The sequence below is a fragment of the Ovis aries genome, chromosome 10, assembly GCF_016772045.2.
Source record: "Ovis aries strain OAR_USU_Benz2616 breed Rambouillet chromosome 10, ARS-UI_Ramb_v3.0, whole genome shotgun sequence".
Taxonomy (NCBI): domain Eukaryota; kingdom Metazoa; phylum Chordata; class Mammalia; order Artiodactyla; family Bovidae; genus Ovis; species Ovis aries.
In genome coordinates this window covers 83,868,563-83,888,987 of record NC_056063.1, presented here as the reverse complement: position 1 = coordinate 83,888,987, position 20,425 = coordinate 83,868,563, and the positions used below count along the sequence as shown (strand labels likewise).

Here is a 20,425-nt window from a genome sequence, read left to right as displayed (position 1 = left end):
AAAACAAAATGAATCCAGCTTCTTAGCATAAACTTCTTTTTAGACTGAAGACTTTTAGCAGAAAATTATATAGATTCTGATTAACCAGCATAGTTACAAGAAGGGCTGTCTTGGCCTTTGTCTGGCAGGCAGAGTTATGTGTATGGTTGAAGTTTATATCATTTTTAATTTAGATTAATCAGGTTTTACCCTTCTTTTTTTTTTTTCTGCCAGTTCGGGTGACATAGAATGATTTTCTTTCATTCACATAGCCTGGATTTGCTGGAACAGAGAATGGGGAAAAGCAAGAAGGTAGGAAAGGCACAGAAGAGAGAACAGAGGAAGGCAGAGGGCAGACTGAAGATGATAAAGCAATAACCCCTGCAGACAAAGCGGAGGAGGTCAGGAAAGAAGGGCGGTGGAGGGGGAGGGGTGGGGGAGGGGAGGGGGGGGGGGGGGGGGAGGGGGGAAGAGGGGAGAGGCGATGGAGACGGAGGGCGGGGCGATGGAGGGACGGAGGCCCCGGCGATGCAGGGACGGAGGGCCGGGCGATGGAGACGGAGGGCGGGGCGATGGACGGAGGCCCCGGCGATGCAGGGACGGAGGGCCGGGCGATGGAGACGGAGGGCCGGGTGATGGAGGGACGGAGGCCCGGGCGATGGAGGGACGGAGGCCCGGGCGATGGAGACGGAGGGCCGGGTGATGGAGGGACGGAGGCCCGGGCGATGGAGACGGAGGGCCGGGTGATGGAGGGACAGAGGCCCGGGCGATGGAGACGGAGGGCGGGGCGATGGAGGGACGGAGGCCCCGGCGATGCAGGGACGGAGGGCCGGGCGATGGAGATGGAGGGCGGGGCGATGGACGGAGGCCCGGGCGATGGAGACGGAGGGCCGGGTGATGGAGAGCGCCGCCTGGGGCTCCTGCTCGGCCAGCTGGCTCTGAATGGTCACATCAGGAGGGGTCCTGCCTCCAGGCGCAAAACGAACCCGGCCTGAATTTTCCAGTCTCCTCTCAGCTAACTCAGGCCAGGGCTCAAGTTCCAATCAGATGTGAAGGCTTAGTTTCAAGGTGACTGGAATTTCCTTCCTGGGCGGTGAGCTGATCCAGGGAGGCCCATGGGGGCCCCCGCGGGCCGTAGCAGCGGCTCGAGCTGCTCAGCTGCTGGCCGAGGCCACCGCTTGCCCTCAGGTGCGCGCTTGCTGGGGCCTGAAGGCAGAGAGGGACACTGGCGCGGCTCCTCCCTGAGTCACCAGCAGTGTCTGCGTTTTCTCGTTCACGTTTGAAGGAAGAAGTGTCCCTGTCTCAAATCTCCTTTACTACCTGGAAATACACAGAGGGAGCCTTCCACCTCTGGGTGGTTCCCAGGGTACACCCACTGTGGGTGTTTCGTTCCGAAAGGCTGGAAGTGTCCGAAGTAGCTGTTTTGTAAACAAACTGGAAGACAGGAGCCCCGAGTCCAGGGTGCAGGGTGGGTGGAGGTCTGGGAGATGTGCTGGGAGGGGGTGTGTGTGTGCTGGGCTGAGTCGTGTCTGACTCTTTGCAACCCCACGCACTGTGGCCTGCCAGGCTCCTCTGTCCATGGGATTCTCCAGGCAAGAGTACCAGAGTGGGTTGCCGTTTCCTCCTCCAGGGGATCTTCCCCACCCGCGGATCGAACCCGCGTCTCCCGCATCTCCTGCTTTGACAGGTGGATTCTTGGCCGCTGCACCAGGATGCATTGTAGCTAAACAGAGCAGAGGTGGCAGAGGTTCCCGTGGGAAGCCAGCAGGGACCGCGGATGCAGCTGAGTCAGCCTTCGTGCGTCCCACTCCAAGGATGGTGCTTCATCAGAGAAAAAGCCTCCCAAGGTGACGGTGTTTTTCTCCGCTTATCTCTAATGCATGTTTTATGAGCCTCAAGTCGTGTCCTCTGAGGAACACAGGAGTAAAACCAGCGGCACAGAGAGTCCTGCTGTGTATGCAAGTCTTAGAAATCTGTTTTCCTGAACAAACAAGTCCGTTGAAGGAACAAAGTCTGAAAGTGAATCATAAACTCCTGTTTTGTTGGAGCCGAAGCTATTTTTGAAAACATCCCTGTTGGATTGGGGTCGCAGATGGGCAATGGAGGACCAGAAATTAACTATAAATTCCCAGGAAGGACACAGACCAGCTGACCAGTCTGTTCTGTTCTTTTTCTTCTTAATCAAAGGCAAAGATAACACAAATTTTCCAAGACATTGAGAGCATTGTACACTGGGTAAGCTTCAAATAAACAACTTTTGTTGACTCTCACATAAATGAATGTAGTGAGTGGAAACAACATCCTTAATATGAAAGCTTTGTCAGAAGCCCAGAATAAATTTTGAATCTGGCTTCAAAGAATTAATGCAAGCAATCTGGTAAAGACTTCTTTAAAAAAAAACCACAAAACCCTGAAACATTATAAATTCCTGAAAATTATGCAGCTGACAGAAATCCTCTGAATTGTATTATTTCTCTCTTGGAGGTTGGTATTGCTCTTTCTAATGGGAAAGCAAACTCTCGTAAATGGAAAAATCCAAGTACTTTACTTTGAGGCATTACATTCAAATATTTTCTTTTTAGAACATGAGCATAGATACAAGGAAAGCTTTGGATGTTAGAATGAAGTATATAGGATACTTAGATGGCAGAAATACTTGTTTGGGATACTTGAAAATTACTTAAAATTAATCTTTAACAATAACAATGATCTGGGGATTACTCTCAACAAGTTCAGTTTTCCATGTATACACACAAGACACTTGGGAGACGCTTGTCCATTTGTGAAACCTGGCAGCCTTTGAAAATATCCAACAGGGCTCATCCAAAAAAAAAGAAAAATAAAAGAGCAAAAATATTAAGCTTCGGGCAATTTCCTTCAAACACAAAAGGAAAATTTTCCTGAGTTTTAAAATAAGTGGATTTATCATTAAAGTTCCCCACTTTTGGATGACACATGGAAGTCACCGTAATTGAAATTGTTTTGGAAATCCCTGAAATAAACTCTGTTTACTTCCATTTGCCTCAGACGTCAAAACTGACATATTTGAATAGATGGAACGAATAGAAATATAAGGAAGAATGAATTGTCTTCTTTAAGCACTGGGACAGTATTTAAAAAGTAACTACAGAAGACTTGATCAAGGAGGCCGTAATTAAAGGTCAGGAACAGGAAAATACAATCTTAGTCCCGAACACGCTGACTTTTCACACTTATTTTCCTCGTGTCTCATTTTGTCACAATCTACGCGTGTGAACACAGCCAGATGATGACTTCTGCTTCATCCTCCGGAGTGCCCACGAGATTCTGGGCAGCAGGTGGGCATGACCGGGGCCCTCGAGACCGCTGGTCGCCTGCCCCAGCCCGCCCTGCACGGGGCTGGCCTTCGGGCACGCAGCGCCTCTGCACAGCCTGCCAGGGTGTGGCACGGATGTGATCTTGTTTACAGGGCAATGGTCCTCCTGCTGACGCTCTGCCAGGAATCCAGGCTGCTTTCCCAGAAAGGCTGTTTTCCACAGGGTAGATCAATATTCCCTCCCGCTGCAGGGAGAGTCAGGGAGATAACCCGAGGACGGCAGGTGCACACCCAGGGCTGGGTGTGCACGCACGGGGCATGCACGTGCCGCGAGGGGTGCTGCGGGCACTCGGGACACCGCCAGGGGGCTGCATAGGGCAGTGCCCTGCCCTGGGCGCCCGCTGAGGGTGCGCGGCACAGACTCAGGGGGAGCGGGAGACAGGTGTCCCCGGGCTCCTGAGCTCCACCTGGGAGAGTGTCGGAGAAGAGAGAAAACTGAGCCGGGGTCAGAGAGCGGGGCGGGGGCTGAGAAAGCCCTCACACGCGGCCGTCAGCCGGGACGGGATGACAGGCTACAGAAGGAACAGGGAATCAAAGCTGGCCCGTTTCCTTAGAACCCAGCCAAGGGCAGGAGCCAGGTCCACAGACGGTCAGCGGGGGAGGCAGAGGGCTGCCCCTGGAGGCAGGTGTGAGGACCAGGTTGCCCCAGGGATGCCCCGCTGTGCTCTGGGGCTGCAGGAAACCTCTGTTGGGAAGAGCGGCTGGGGTCCTGTGGTGGAGCATGGCATGTAAGCTTCAAAGTTAAGTAAGTTCTTGGCATAGATTCATGAAAGGAGAACCCACCTGACATGTAAAGAGAGCATCGGGGTGACCGGGGCAAAGCTGTTACCTTGGGGAGGGGAGAGGTTGGGCTGAGATGAGACGGGATCCATCATTTCCGTCTTTACTCCATCTTTGTGCATTTACTGAGCAGCTACTATGTTCAAGGACCTGCCTGAGGTGCTTGGGCTACAGAGAGGCATAAAAGATCATCTCAGCTCCCCCAGCACGTGGATCCACTGCAATGCCAAAGAGTCCTCGGGGAGGGGCTGAAACAACCCCGGGGCTGTCCACGCTGATCACTTGCAAGGTGGAGCTATCCTTACTTTGATGTACTGACTGTGCAAGCTGTCTTTTTTGGAAATGCAAAGAAACTGGAGCCATTTATTTCTTGTAGCTGTTCCTGGCCTGTGCTAACAGAACTCTGAGATGTTCTGTATCAAGTTCTGGTTGGAAACCCTCCTGTGACACGGGTTGTGTCACGCAGGTCACCGCCTAGATGCCCCGCCTAAGCTGTGTTCCAGAACCAGCGTTTGGGAGACTTGAACCTCATGGACTCTGCCCTTTTGGTACAGAAAGTGGAGGGATGGTTACATAACTTAGTCCCAGGATGTAGCAGAAGAATTGAACATGGAATTCTCAAAAAGTGCAGTTTGAAGGCTGTAGAGATTCAGGCAGCAGCCGACGTTTCTGTAGACACCGTGCGAACCCTTACCTTCCAGGCACCATGGGAACCTCTGGGGATCGAGAGACAAGTAATACTTAGTCCCTTTCCTTCCCGAGCTGAGGACTCGGCAATGGAGACAGGTAAGCACCTGAAAAATAGGTGTATACGTGCCTCCGCTGAAATCTCTGCTTGTACAGTCCGTGGGATTCTCCAGGCCAGAATACTGGAGTGGGGAGCCTCTCCATTCTCCAGGGGATCTCCCCAACCCAGGGATGGAGTGCAGGTCTCCCGCGTTGCAGGCGGATTCTTTACCAGCTGAGCCACAAGGCAGGCCCTGTGACCCCACACTGGGGTTCATTTTCTGTTTATGGATCATTCTAGTTTCTTCCCTGGTGGTTCAGATGGTAAGGAATCTGCCTGCAACGCAGGAGACCTGGATCTGATCCCTGGGTCAGGAACAGGGAAAGGGATGGCTACCCGCTCCAGCGTTCTTGTCTGGAGAATCCCACGGACAGAGAAGCCTGGTGGGCTATAGTCGGTAGGGTTGCAGAGTCGGACACGACTGAGTGTCTGCCGCTTTCACTTCTGGTTTCTTCAACTCCTCTTTTCCTCTGTTCTCTGCCCCACCTCGCACCCCTCAGAAGCTGAGGGGAGGTCCAGAGGCCTCGGCAGGGCAGCTCCAGGCCAGAGGCGCTGGCTCATGCTGGCTCCCTGCCTCCAGGGGGAGTGTGGGGACGCCCACAGCACAGCCCCGGTTCTGGCTGTATCACAATGTCATCTATGGGGTTGCAAGGGGAGTGTTGACATTTCAGGGCTTCCCAGGTGGGGTTAGTGGTAAAGAGCCTGCCTGCCAGTGCAGGAGATGTGAGAATGAGGGTCTGATCCCTGGGTCAGAAAGATTCCCTGGAGGAGGGCCTGGTAACCCACCCCAGTATCCTTATCTGCAGAATCCCATGGACAGCGGAGCCTGGTGGGCTACAGTCCATGGGGTCCCAAAGAGCTGGACATGACTGAAGAGACTTGGCACACACGCGCGCAATTTGACCTTTCCGAAGCAAAGCCTCAAAGTGTTAACGGAACATTTGAAAGCTGACAGTGTCATGATCCAGAGGGCATCACCGGCTATTGTTCCGTCCACAAAGGTCCAGGGAGGAGAGGGCTGCTGCTTTGGCAGGTTGGATCACTTCCTCACCACTTACACCTGATTCCAATAAACTTCCCCAAATGATCACGTAAGTGTCGACACCTTCTCTGCCTTTTTGGAGCACGAGGGGCCCTCTTTCCTCTTGTTTAATCTGCCTTCTGCTTTCCCATTGATCCGCTTAGTGCATCACTGGAGGACCTTGCAGATTCTGGGCAAACGTCAAGCTCAGCTGCCAAGTGAAGTCTGGATGTCCGGTGGTGCTGCGGTGCCTTTCTTTGTTTGCTGGGGGCCCAACTCCTGGAGGTTGGCTTGGTCCCGGGGAGACCCAGGCCCCTCAATATCTCATCCCAGACCACGGTGCATCCCTCAGAAACCCTTTCTCAGCATCAGCCACCGTGTCCTTGACGTAAAAGACGACCAGGTGCGTGAATGTCTGCAGTCGCCCTGCTGTCAAATAGCCCTGCTGTTCGGAGCAGAGGAGGCTGAAGGCAGAAAGTATGACATAAAGCAAAAGACAAACTAATCAGCTCGTCCAGTTCTCCTCCGACAGCACGGATGCAATGGTAGGCTTTGCGTAAGGACGCACGATTCTTGCTGACACAGGGCTTCGCTTCCATTACCTTGATCTGTTTTATGCACTGGTTTTTGCTCCAAAGGTATTTGTGGACTAGCACCGATTTCACAAAAGTTGTGAAAGACAGATCAAGGGACGTTTTACAACATTAAACGCATCAAAATGCTCTCACAGGTGCTTCCCCGGTGGCTCAGAGGGTAAAGTGTCTGCTTGCTGTGCGGGAGACCCGGGTTCAGTCCCCGGGTCAGGAAGATCCCCTGGAGAAGGAAATGGCAACCCACTCCAGTATTCTTGCCTGGAGAATCCCATGGATGGGGAAGCCTGGCGGGCTAGAGTCCACGGGGTCGCAAAGAGTCGGACGCAACTGAGTGACTTCACTTTCACTTTTCACTCTTACATGTGTGCCTATGAAGGGCTAGTTGTTACACAGATGAGGTATGATACCAATTTTTTACCTGGGAGCGCAGTCAATATAAAACACAAAACTGTGAATTATTTTTAGCAAAAGTAGCTAATAAGACTTTATTAAATTTTTAAAAGCATATTTCAGCCTGTTTGAATGTTTTGATGTAGAATGCTCTTATTCACTAATTTATGGCTTGTACTTTGCAGGACTATTAGAAAAAATGGTGTAAAAATCCTCAAAAATTCATGCAGTACAAATAATCGTCAAATGAATTTTTAAGGGAACTGTTTTGACCACAAACAACTTTATTTCAATTTTTGGTTTAATTTAAAATTTCCCTTCCATGAAACACTTCAAAGGACTACAGAAATATTTTTTTGAGTCTAGCTACCAATTTAAGTAAAAATTGCTATATAAATAAGTTATCCGTATGATCAAATAAAATTATTTATATATTTGCTGCAATAATAATGACTCACCCCATACAACCACATTATAGTATTTGATCATGGTATATAGAACTCATAGTTTATTTCCAAATCTATGAATTGCTTTAGGAATTTTTTATTTATAAAATAAATTTAAATTCTATTTAAATTTTATATAAAATTTCTGTTGCTTCAGCAGTCTGATATTTTTCCAAATTGAAATAACAGAAATTGCCTCATAAAAGTCGAAAAGCTACAAAGACCCAAGAAAGACTGCTTAGGGTGTTATTACTGTCAATAGAACACAAATTATGTGAGAAAAGTCTTCATGATAACATCAAAGCTAAATTTTTGGAAATAAAGGCAAGGAGAATTGCTATGAGAGAGATATGTCATAATTTAATAATTGTGTACGTAACTACTTCATCACTCATCCAAACCTCTCCAGGCCATCAGCAGAATGTCTAGAACTAAGCATGTGGAATTTATTTTGTAATTATAAAGACACAGTTGTCAAGGTGAGGAGAGTTTGCATTTTATTTAGCTGTTTATTAGTGTCTTAGTCCATTTGTGCTGGTGTATCAAAACGCCTGATGCGAAGAGCCAACTCATTGGGAAAGACCCAGATGCCAGGGGAGATTGAAGGCAAAGGGAAAAGGGGGGGAACAGGGCATGAGATGGTCAGACAGCATCACCGACTCAGTGGCTGTGGATTTGAGCAAACTCCGATAGTGGAGGACAGCGGAGCCTGGCAGGCTGCAGTCCACGGGGTCACGAGGAGTTGGACACAACTGAGCGACTGGGATGGGGATGTTTGAAGAATCCGTTGTTCTGGTGACCTTTTCAATGAAGGATTGAATTCTGCTGTGGAAAGAGCACTGGGCTTCCCACCATGATCACTGTAGCTTCTTGGTTCCGAGGTCAGGGAAGTTTGCAGGCATTTGAGTACCCAGGTTATCCAAGAAAGCATTGATCTAGACAGTTATACTGGAGAAGGGAATGGCTGCCCACTCCAGTATTCTTACATGGAGACTTCCATGGACAGAGGAGCCTGGTGAGCTACAGTCCATGGGGGTCTTGAAGAATCAGACACTACTGAGTGACACACACACACACACACACACACACACACACACGCACAGACAATCATAATCCACACAGAGATGGCACCCAAACCCTGAGCACGTTATTTCATCTCCCCACATTCACAGCGAAGCCAGCTCGCCACAGACAAGGCAGACACAGGACTTAACCTCAGAAACTTGTCACTGGAAATAGAGTTAGTAGAATCATTGTGCTGTGCTCACTCAGTCGTGCCCAACTCATTGCAACCCCGTGGACTGTAGCCCGCCAGGCTCCTCTGTCCATGGGGATTCTCCAGGCAAGAATACTGCAGAGGGCTGCCATGCCCTCCTCTAGGGGATCTTCCCAACACAGGGATCAAACCCGGCCTGCTGCATGGCGGGCGGATTCTTTTACTGTCTGAGCCACAGGGAAGCCCACTGCCTCCAGTTCTCAGGGAGGCACTTTCTCAAGAGATCAGTGTGCTCAAGGAACACAGAACCTGGCGCACAGTAGGTGTTTGGTAAACAAACAAAAGGGAAAGGGAAAATGTTACTTGCTCAGTCATGTCTGACTCCTTGCAACCCCTTGGACTGTAGCCCTCCAGGCTCCTCTGTCCATGGGGATTCTCCAGGCAAGAATACTGGAGTGGACTGCCATTCCCTTCTCCAGGGGACCTTCCTGGCCCAGGGATCAAACCCAGGTCTCCTGCATCGCAGGTGGATTCTTCACCATCTGAGTCATCACCAAGGAACAGGTAAAATGTACTTGCATGTAAGCATCACCCAATAGAATAAATAGAATTCACAGAATTCTGAAAAGGCTTGAATCAGCTTGATGGTAAAGGCTGAAGTGAGAAACCACATACCTAGGTCAGTCTGGCTTCTCTCCAAGTAACTATGTGAGAAGTGTTTTATTTGGACCGATATTGAAGAGTCCAGCATTTTTCTTCCAATAGTTATGCTACTGGGAGCCTGCTAAGTTCCCCAAATAGAGGAAGGAGTAGGCGACTCATCAAAAAAACTTTTTTTTCCCACTTTTTTCTGCATCTTCTTAGAGCCTTCAGTCATCATCACTACATTTGTGGTCACATTTAAACACTGCCTCCATTCCCCAAGTAGCATCTTCCATAATTCAGAAGCCAAAAACAGGGGATCCTCAGTTTCCTGTTTGATCCTTATATGTTCAAAGCAGTGGATGCAGAGAAAAACTCACGCAGATTTTCCAATGACTGCAGTGTATCTGGGCCTGAGGAATGCCCTCTACAAAGCCTCCTGTGATAGGTTTTAGAACACAGTGATTCCATTTCAGCTCATTGGCTTGGAAGTCCAGTAGCAATTTGCAAATGAACTTTGCTAACTTTCAAATCAGCAGTGGACTTGGAAGGGGGAGAAATCCCATTTTATCTTTTTAGAAACATGGAATCGGGCTCCCCTAGGTGACCATCGCTCGTTACTGTTTCGTGAAGTATAACTTGTTAAACTTTGAAAAGGTGAAGCTCAAGCGAGCAGAGCGAGACATCACTGCAATCTAGCATCTTTAAAATAAAAAGCAAGGCTTATGTGTTACTTGCAGTTCCCTGACCCAGCATCTCCCCTGGCTTTACCACAAGCACACAGGCATGTCAAGGCCCCACGTCTACTTTCCTTAAACTAGTTCCTCTGCCTCGTATTTTCATTGCCTCCTTAGAAAGTTCTAGGAAATTTTAAGTCCCTCTTCTTAAGAAAGGGAGTCAGAGTGTGGCCTTTCTATATTATATGAAAAGAAAAGGGCCAGAGTGGAAAAATAACCCTGAAATGACTGGAGATTCTGGAAATCCCATAGAAGTACTTGGCCACCAGATCCTGAGCCCAGAGTAGTCTTGTATCTTATTCCACAGGGGCCTTGCTTGCTGTTGAAGTCTTTCCTAGTTCCTTAAAACAAAACTACTCCACCAGGTTGAAAGCCAAGATGAGCATTTCCTGAGTCTGCATCCCCCAAAGTAGATTGAACATTTTCATCTTAACTGACTTTTAAATGTGACTTAAGCCCCAGTAGGTTCTCTCTTTAAATATATATAGTTTAGGTCCATGCATAATATACACATATATGGACACATCTGAGTCATTATGTAGCTTTGGCACAGGCAGAGAAAGAGCTGATTTCTTATGCAATCACCAGCTTCTCCCCTCTTTAGGGGAATTAACATATTATGCAAATTATTTAACAAATATGGCACAGATGTCATTACTAAAACATGAAAGTGGGTCTGTGTCACCAATTAGCATTTTCTTTGTATTTCCAGTCCACTCTCAGCTTACACATTCTCTAGTTTGTGGGAAAAAAGCGTGTTGCCAGCATCAGAAGCCTTCTCTATGTAGAGCTCCAGCCTGAGAAGAGTGTGGCTGCACGGCCGGTGGGGTGGGGTAGGGGGGGCTTTCTGATGGGAGAGGAGGGAGGGGACAGAGAGAGGAGAGTCCAGGTGGGCTCAGCTTCATCCCCCGGCTGTCTTGGCACCTACAGGCCTGGCAAAGCCTCACATCCATCCCACCTGTTTCCCAGGTGATGACATTCTGGGCTTGTTTACGGAAGGTGGCTAAGTAGAAGGCCACATTTAGATACGGTAGACTTTACCCTCTTCTAATAGGTTGAGATACTGTTTGGTGGCTGGATTCAGAATCATCCCCACAGTGAAGTCTGATCTTCAGTGGTTTGTTCTGGGGGCGCTGGTTGTGAGCAGGAGATGCAAGATCCCCGTTTCGGGGTGGGCTTCTGGGTGGCCGTCATAGGACGAGCATTAGCTTCTGCTACTGTGCACTTTCAAAACCAAAGATGCTTCTCACTTTGAACATCTTTGGTTGTATAAACAGTCCATATAAACATAATGTACCATTTCAAAGGAAAAGAGGGTTCTTTTTTTTTTTTTCCCAACAGGGACAGTGTAGTAATTGTCATCAGTCTTCTCACAGCATCCCAGAGATGAGACGAGGCTGATAAACTGGACAGAAAGCTTTGGAGGAAAATTTACTTGGGCAGGGCTGTCCGGAGCGTGCATTCTAAAATTAATTTCCCAGCCTAATGGAAACAATCATGCTAATAATTAAAAGGTGGGAGCTATCAGGGGGCCGGATGAGAGGAATTTATCTCTCTTTGCTCGGATCAACTCGGATGGCACTGCGTGGATGACTTAGCAAGGCAGGGCCCCTGCTGCGGCTTCCATTAACTGGACTGGGGGGTGGAGGGGGGAATGCATGGTGGCTGAGGGGCTGGGCGTGGTGGAACAAAAGTCAGGGGGCCCGATGGCCCAGCCGGCCTGCCAGGTGGGCCACAGCAAAGGGTGGTCGACTCTCCCTTTCTCTCCCACCTTGGTGGGCCGAGCTGTCATTAAATGCACGTGTCTTTTCATGTTTTGAAATTCCCATCCTTCTCGTCGATCACAGAAACCCTCAGGGACGTGGTCAGGCGCTCCTAGGTGAGGATAATGGATGTAAACCTCAGTCACCCACTTGGTCAGATCCTGACCCACCACTGCCCGCGGGGCCCGGCCCCCACATCTTGCAAAACGCCGACAGCAGGCAGCGACCCTGCAGCAGCTCACCCATCTGCCCTCCCTGGGGGACCCAAGCTGCATTTCGTTTTCAAATATTTAACTTTAACCTGTTTAATATTTAGTAAGGCTAAAGGAATAAAAGATGAATTATTGAAGAGATTAATGTTTTTAACCGCCTCCCCCCAAAGTCACAGCCAGGCAGCTTTGTATCAAAAACTCATTTCATAGGCATTAATTTTTTAATAAAATACTGATTGTGTGATGAAGAAGTGCTTCTAATAAGCTCCAACAGTCCGTGGGAAGGGCGTTCTTGTTTTCTTGGGCTAAGTACAATCCGAATTGAGTCGTTTCTACTGTGGGTTCCAGAAACGGTTGGGAAAAAAAGAGGGGGGTAGACCCTTAAGTTTTCTCCTAATTGTAATCCGAGTGACCATTTGAAACTTGGATAACACTGGAAACCTACCTTCCCAAGAAGGGGAGGCTGTGGCTTTTCAGACCGTAACTCAGCAGACAAAGGGAACATCCTTAGGAGTCGTGTTTTCTGGGGGCACAAGGAGAGGGAGGGGAGCTGGGGTCGTGAATATTCAGGCAGAGTCAATAGGTGGGGCTTTGTTAATAGAGAAATCCAGTCTGGAGCCAGCCCAGATGGTGGGATGGGGGAGGGGCGCGGGGGTGGGGGGAGCGGAGGAAAGATGGTGGCTAATTTCTTCCCCCACCGTCTTTTTTTTGCCATGCATGTAATTTGCAATATCATCTTGTATTTCTCTTTGCTCTCCGCAGTTGAGAAGAGATGGGAGCCTCACATCTATTATGCAACCCACAAAAACTCCTCGGTCATGTTTCCCAGGGAGGGGTATTTTCAGTGGAGGTGATTTACATGGAGGTGATACAGGCAGAGGCCCTCACTCACATGCAGTTTCAAAATGAGCATTGCAGATGGAGGCAGATGAGGAAAGACGGCGGACAAGCTGCGATCTGGAGACTATTGACAAGATGTAGACTGAAAAACCTTGCCCCTGGGAGAAATTTGCCAGGTTAGAACATCCAATTGGAAAAGAGGGGGAATCTTGGATTCAGAGAAAAGGCGAAATTGTTTAACTGGAGAAGGAGAGGAGTCTGTCCCTGCGGCAACCACTGCAGCGCTGACCGCATAGTGACAGTTTATGGGGATTTACGCCTGCCGGGCTGCAGGGATGTATTTGTAAATGCATATTTATAAGGCCTCCCAAAGAAGCTGGAAGCAGAGCCATGTGACATGACAGGGTCCTACTCAGAAAGAGATTGACTCCTGCACCCCTGGGTGGGAAGGGGCTCCGACGATCACAGGCACGAGACCCTCTGTTTTCCTGGGGAAGACCAAGGCTGCACTGCGCTTAGCATCTCTTAGAGGCTCTAAGAGCCACCGCGTGTGTTGTTCCAAAGATAGCATACAAGGAAATGGAAACCCACTTTCAAGGGATGCCATTTCACCAAGCTGGACGTGTGTTCCTTTTGTGTTCATTCTTTTGAAAGAATGGAAATTAGCAGCCAAGGTGAAGGGCAGCGGTGGTTGCAGACAGAAACACAGGCTCTTGAACTCAGCGTTTCACTAGAGAAAAATGCTAGACTGTAAAAAACCCCTTTTTAAAAACATCAATACCTGCTATTTATAGGGCTTGGAAAATTGGTTTGAAGTCAAAAGCAATCATAGCAAAGGCTTTAAAACTCTGCTCATGCAAAGTCAACTTACAAAGATCTTTAAAAGCATGAGGTCAAAGGTTCAGGAACCGACAGGCGAGTCTGGCACCTCCAGTCTGTCCTGGGCACTTGGAGGAAAGTACGCAAAGTGACCGCAAGACGCAGTTTTCGTGGCAGCTGTCACAGCCTGCTGCAGCGGAGCCCGCGCTGTTTGGTTGAGACAGATTTCTAGAGTTTTGTCTGATGGCTTCTTCTGCTAAGTTAGACATTTTGCTTTTCCTGAAGTTCAGTATAACTCATGTATTTCAGAGAATGAAAAACCTCTCAGTACAGGGACTCCAGTTATGAGCAATCATTCATTGTGAATGTTTGTGACTGGTTGGTTTCATGTTTGCATGAATGCTTTCCTGGAGGCTCAGACAGTAAAGAGTCTGCCTGAAATGCAGGAGACCTGGGCTTCAGTCCCTGGGTTGGGAAGATCCCCTGGAGAAGGAAATGCACCAAATGCATCCCGTGGACAGAGAAGCGTGGCGGGCTACAGTCCCTGGGGTCACAAAGCGTCAGACATGACTGAGCGACTAACCGTCTCACTTCCCTTTCACAGTTAGTTTACAATGGTGGGTTAGTTTCAGGTGTACAGCAGAGTGATTCAGTTACAGTGCGTATATCTGCAGATGTATCTATTCTTTTTCAGAGCCTTTCCCTTCGGAGGTTGTTGCAAGACAATGAGTGTATCTCCCTGGGCTCTACAGCAGGTCCTTGCTTCAGGGTTTGTCTTTTCCAGAGGTGCCTGCTGTGAATATGCTTCACACGAATTCCTTCCTATGGAACTAAGAACAGGAACTGATTCTCATCAGACACAGCTGATGCAGAGGTCACCCCAAACGTCTCCCACTCCTCAGGTTTTCCACCTGAGCCTCGATAACTCTCAGCAGATGGCTCCGCCCAGAATCCGCCGAGATGCACTCACTGCGTGGCCTGCCCCTTTCCCTTCTCTGCGGTCGACCTCGGTCTTCCTCGCCTTCACCCTCTCCGCCCAGCCGGGGACACACCCCTCTCCCGTCCACACCGGCCCTGTCCTCAGCTTTCCCTCCAAGCCTGCTGTGTGCAAAGACGACCTCTGCTTCGTAGCCAACTCTCAGGGCTGAACTTGAACCTGACTTCCATCCCTGAGCCGGATTATAAGCTGCGCCGCACAAGCCTCCCCTGCACTTTCCTCCTCTTTTCAGTCTACCTTCCTTTGGCCTTGATCTCACATCCTACCTTGAGGTCAAAAGGCAGCAGCCGCCCCATCACTGCCGAGACTTCTCTCGGACTGGATCCAAGGGACCCTTCTATCCTGGGGGAAACTTCCCCCCTGAGGCTGGGCCGCCCTCTCGGTCTGCCTCAAGGCCCCGTGAGCCGTGACCCCCCAGCTGTCTCTGGGATCATCATCACCGATGGGGTTGCTTCCTCCCATCAGAGAGCTCGCAGCTTAGAGAGAGAGAGACAGCGAGAGAGAGGAGGAGAGCATGCCCCCTTAAACCCCAGCGTGACTTAGTACAGAAGCCATGGCCCAGCCTGACCAAGGACAACCGCGTGAATGTCTGGTCAAAGGGGAGAAGCGCACCTACCCTCCCCACACCCAAGAGGAAGCTCCTTTGGAGACAACGACCTCAAGGAATAGGATTAAGTGAGTGTTTACCCGATTCCCTGTGAGGAGCGTGTGGAATGCTGACCCAAGACCAGAAACCACCAGAACCCCTCTTTCAGGGCGACTCAGTGGGCGGGGAGTCTGCAGATACCCATGCCTCCAAACAGCATGCGCGAGAGCATGCTGCTTCCCGGCATTTGCAATTTTAAGACAGATCTTCATTTCAGCCGTACTTATAAGGCTGAAGGTTCCAGGAATTTGGGGGCGGGCTGTGGGGACAGCTCCTTGCTCCTTTTCACTAGAGGGGTCTCTGCTGAGGTTGCCGCCCTGCCAGCGTCTGCACCTGAAGGTGAGACAGAGCTGTGGCTTCCCAGGAGCTGGGCAAGCCCAGGAGTCCCCCTGGTGTCTGCTGAACGCCAAGTCCCACAGTTGGGGTGGATGATTAAGCAGACTTGCGGGAACTGAGCAAAGCTTCTGCTTTTTACTCCTTCTTCTTTGAATCTGGACCCCAGGAAGCCCCCCGGCCCCACGGGGTGTCAGGGGAGCTGGTGCTGGGAGACCCGCCTCCATCATCGGGTTACGGTAGCTCTCATCAGTGGTAAAGGCCGAGGGGCTGGGCCCCCCACCAGGTGACTTTAGGGAAAAGGAGAGGCAGAGGAGTGGCCGGTGGACACTGGTGTTGCCTTTAGGGTCCAGTGACCCTGCCCGGCAGTAGAACCAGATCAAGGGTCTCACCCGTTAGATACAGCTTCATCCAAGTGTGGCGTGTGGTTGGGTGGCTCACAGCGTGAGTGTGTGTGTGTGAAAGAGAGAGATAGACATAGGGAAGGAGAGAGAAGTTGGGGCCAAGGTTCTCTCCTTCAGGCAGATCCAGAGCAAGAGCCCCCGCCTCAGATCACACCCAGGTCAGGATGAGGGGATAAGGAGGTAAGCACAAGAGCTGGATGATCCCTAAACACCTTATCCTGCCCTCGGGGAGCTTGGACAGGAGTAGCATTCATTCCACAAAACCGATCATTCGTAATATTAACACAGAGTTGCTTTAGACTCTGAGTCAGATGGAAGGGGAACACTGAGTTGGTGTTTGGAGCACAGTCTTGTCCTGGAGGCAAGATGTAAATTAAAATATGAGAGATGATTCCAGCTCAATAAACAGAGAGCATGGCATTTTGGATGGGAGCGCCTAAAGCAGTATTAAATATTTGATCTCTTACCTGCTCCCTCAACAGATTCTTTGATTTGGGGGTTCAGGTTGTGACAACAACCTAATTTCACATAAAACACATGTTCCTATTTTAGAGACAAAAACAGGGGTTTTGCAGAAGCAAGTCGGGCACCAGACGCTGGTCCTCCTCCATTCAGGGTCCCGAAGTTTAGAACCTGCTGCCATCGATGCCGTTGGCTGATGCACAAACAATACATCCTTTTCTCATCTTTGGTCCCTCCCGTTCCTGAAGGGAAAGCTAGAATGAGACATACGAAGATAAAAATTCCTCAGGCGGAATGTCGTTAGGAGAGTGAAAGTCCGAAGAGTTCTCATCACAAAGAGCCATTTTTCTCGCCTTTCTTTTTGGCGTAGGCACAGGTGAGGAGCGGGCGGTACACTGAGTCTAATCTGCCCCTCCACCCTTTCCCCCTCGGTCGCTGTGAGTTCGTCTTCAGCCTGTGCGTCTGTTTCTGTTTTGTAAATAAGCTCACGTGCATCCTTTTCTCAGATTCCCGGTCAGCGGGGTTTCATGTGAAAGCAAAGGGAAGCGCTCAGCGGTCCCTTTGGGGCGCTGACTTGTCTCTCTTGCTCGATTGTAAGCGCGCGATGCTAGAAACCTAGACGAACGCGGCTTTGCCTCCCTAACAGCAGCAGATGCTGTGGTTTGTCAGCTGCACATTTGCTAACGAGAGTGTCCCGCGTTGCAGAGATGCAAAAGAGCCTCCTGAGGGGTTTCTCTCAAACTTTGCCCCCAACGTGAAAGGCCCTTGAGCTGCAGGAGGAAGGTACTGTCACCTTTGTTCCATCACCCTCGGTATGTTTTACAATCGGAGGCAAGTACTTCACCCGGCGTCGTCGCGTGCGTATTTGTGGAAGGACAGATGACTCCGCAGAGCACATTTCCTCCCTTTTGAAGTGCTTCGGGGTTGTTTTCTCTCGTTCCCTTCGGGCTTTTCTGGATGTTACAGTGATGCTGGGGAATGTTTCCTGGAGCTCTTGGGTGTCATTTCACAGAAGGAAAAGCAAATGGAGAGACCTCAGGGTGACCGTCTCTGTGTCCTGGACAGGGAAGTGATCATTCTGGAAGCTTGCCCTCCTGGTCCTGCAGACACCAGACCCAGCCGGGAGTGTTTCATCTCGTCTCGTGGCTCGTGATATGAACCAGACAGACCTCTCCCCCTGTCCTCCTTGCTTATCCTCGCCTCAGCCACCTTTATTTATGACTGTTTATACCAGACAATTGGGCTTCCCTGGTGGCTCAGCTGGTAGAGAATCCGCCTGCACTGCGGGAGACCTGGGTTCGATCCCTGAGTGGGGAAGATCCCCTGGAGGAAGAAATGGCAACCCACTCCAGTATTCTGGTCTGGAGAATCCCGTGGACCAAGGAGCCTGGCGGGCTGCAGCTCATGGGGCCACCATGAGTTGGACACGACTGAGTGACTAAGTACAGCACCACGTACCAGACAAGCATGAGCCACTATGTCCTTCCAGGAAATGTGCCTTAAAAGCAGAAATGCTCATATTTCTCCTGATGGTATACATACATGGTTTCTCAGAGGATTTCTTGATGAATATCTCCTTTTATAAATTCATTGTCTTAACAATCAGGCATATAAATGGATTTGATAGAGAATTCTCTTGAAGCCCTTTCTCCATGCTCTTAATTGAGTCTGTTTTTCCTGTTGAGGTGCAGCTGATTTACAACATCGTCTTCATTTCCGCTGCTGTACAGCTAAGTGACTCGGGTATGCATCCACATTCTTTTCACATTCTTTTTCATTACGCTTTATCTCAGGAAATCGACCGTAGTCTCACGTGCTATACAGTAGGACCTCGTCTATCCATCCTATATATACTAGTCCGCACTTGCTAACCCTGAACTTCCCCCCGGCCTCCACTTTTCTCTACCTTGAATAAAAAAGGATAAGGGTTTTTGCTTTACTTTCACGAAGTCCTCACCTCCAAGGATCTTATTCTGAGAATTGCCTTTAGAGTTATCATTTGGGGAAGGGGACTTTTTTGTGCGCTTTTTCGTCTAGTAGAGTTGATGAGGAGAAGGGGACAACAAAGGATGAGATGGCTGGATGGCATCACCAAGTCAGTGAACATGAGTTTGAGCAAGCTCCGGGAGATGCTGCGGGACAGGGAAGTCTGGCGCGCTGCGGTCCATGGGGTCGCGCTGCGGTCCGCGGGGCCGCGCTGCGGTCCGCGGGGTCGCAGAGAGTCGGACACTTAGGGGCTAATCAGCAGCAGCAGCCAGCCGGGGAGGAAGTGAGCTCTCTGCGGTGCTAGCAGCTCAGTGGGTACGCGGAGCCTTGTGTCGGGGGAGCACAGTGGGAAATACTCATTTGACATATGAATCTTTGGGGGTGAGCAGATGCAAACTGGTGTATACAGGATGGATGAGCCGCAGGGCCCGACGGCAGAGCGCAGGGAACTACATTCAGTGGCCTGCGATACGCCGTCTTGGAAAAGAACAGGAAAAGAAGGAATCCGCGTGTCGCCAAGTCACTTTGTGTACCGCAGAAGGGAACGCACCGAAACTTCAGCACGATAAAATTTTAAACCTGGCTCGAACGGCGGTACGGACGCGGCGGTGGGCGAAGCAGCGCCCCTCCCGAAGGAGCCACACCGGCTCCCGGCTGCGGACGCCGGACCGGACGGGCACACGCGTGGGCGGCCCCGGCTGCTGACCGGTCAGGTGTGGGGCAAGCGGATCAGAAGCAGGAAGGACCGGGGCGCCCTCCCAGGACGTCGCCAGCAGGGACGAGGCGCCAGAGCCTCTCAGCGGCCACACCTCGCATTTCAGCTCGTGGCCATCAGGCAGCCACAGAAGCCACGGCGCGCCTTCTCCACGGTTGGGGGTTGGGGGAAGGCCCCCTCTGTCTTCTTTGATTGTTCAGTTGCTCAGTCGTGTCTGAGGCTTTGCGACCCCAAGGACTGCAGCACACCAGGCTCCCTGTCCTTCACTGTCTCCTGGAGCTTGCTCAGACTCAAGTCCGTTGAGTCAATGATGCCTTCCAACCATCTCATCCTCTGTTGCTCTCTTTTCTTCCTGCCCTCCGTCTTTCCCAGCATCAGGGTCTTTTCCAATGAGTCAGTTCTTTGCGTCAGGCAGCCAAAGAATTGGAGCTTCAGCTTCAGCATCAGTCCTTCCTATGAACACTCAGGACTGATTTCCTTTAGGATGGACTGGTTGGATCTCCCTGCACATCAAGGGACTCTCAAGAGTCTTCTCCAATACCAAGGTTCAGAAGCATCAGTTCTTCGGTGCTCAGCCTTCTTTACAGTCCAACTCTCATATCAGTACATAACTACCGGAAAAACCGTATCTTTGAGCATTTTGTGTGGAAGGGAAAATGAGACAGCATTCAGGCGGGGGGATCAGTCCGCTTTTGATCTGCAAATGTTTCTCCCACGGCCCCGAAAATAATTTGGAAAAGCTATGGGTGTACCTCCTCACACATCTAAGAAGAAAATGAGAACTTTCCCACGTGCTGTTGCCAGGAAGCGCTCTCCCTTACAATGTGTGTGGAGGTCTACGTGTTCTAAATGCATTTTTGTCCACACCTTGGAGTGGAAGATTTTTCTCGTCGCGTTTATGTAAAATGATTATCACACGATCTAATTGAAACAGCCAGCTCTCAAGGTCAACCTGATTTGCTAAAGTAGACTTAATTTTTCCTAGAAGAAGGCTGACTTGGTCTTTTGCATTAGCTGAACGTGTCCCCATGGCAACCGTGTCCATTCTGAGCGCCATCCTTGGGCGGCTGGGAGGCAGACACAGAGCGATGGAGCTGCCCTGAGGTTGTCACCTACGTGCTGTGAGCACTGGGGTTCTCGGCAACTCTCTTCTAAGCTTTCTGGGCTTGTCCTCAAAGGACTGGGGTTGCTTTCCATGTCCCTTTGTTCAGTGCTCAGAGGGTTTTTGGTTCCTCCCTGACCCCAGTCCAGTTGGAATGGGTGTATCTAACTCTCGGTGATAAAGCAAGGGGTGGCAGACGT

General features: G+C 50.2%; 1 long non-coding RNA gene across 1 annotated transcript; it reads left to right on the top strand.

The window, feature by feature from the left end:
* The first annotated feature begins 4,685 nt into the window (after nucleotides 1-4,685).
* LOC132657270 (uncharacterized) lies at nucleotides 4,686-18,063 on the top strand. Its single transcript, XR_009595159.1, has 6 exons — nucleotides 4,686-4,900; nucleotides 5,708-5,992; nucleotides 6,087-6,325; nucleotides 8,974-9,131; nucleotides 12,684-12,937; nucleotides 14,275-18,063. It is a non-coding gene; the product is annotated as an uncharacterized LOC132657270 (long non-coding RNA).
* The last annotated feature ends 2,362 nt before the right edge of the window (nucleotides 18,064-20,425 follow it).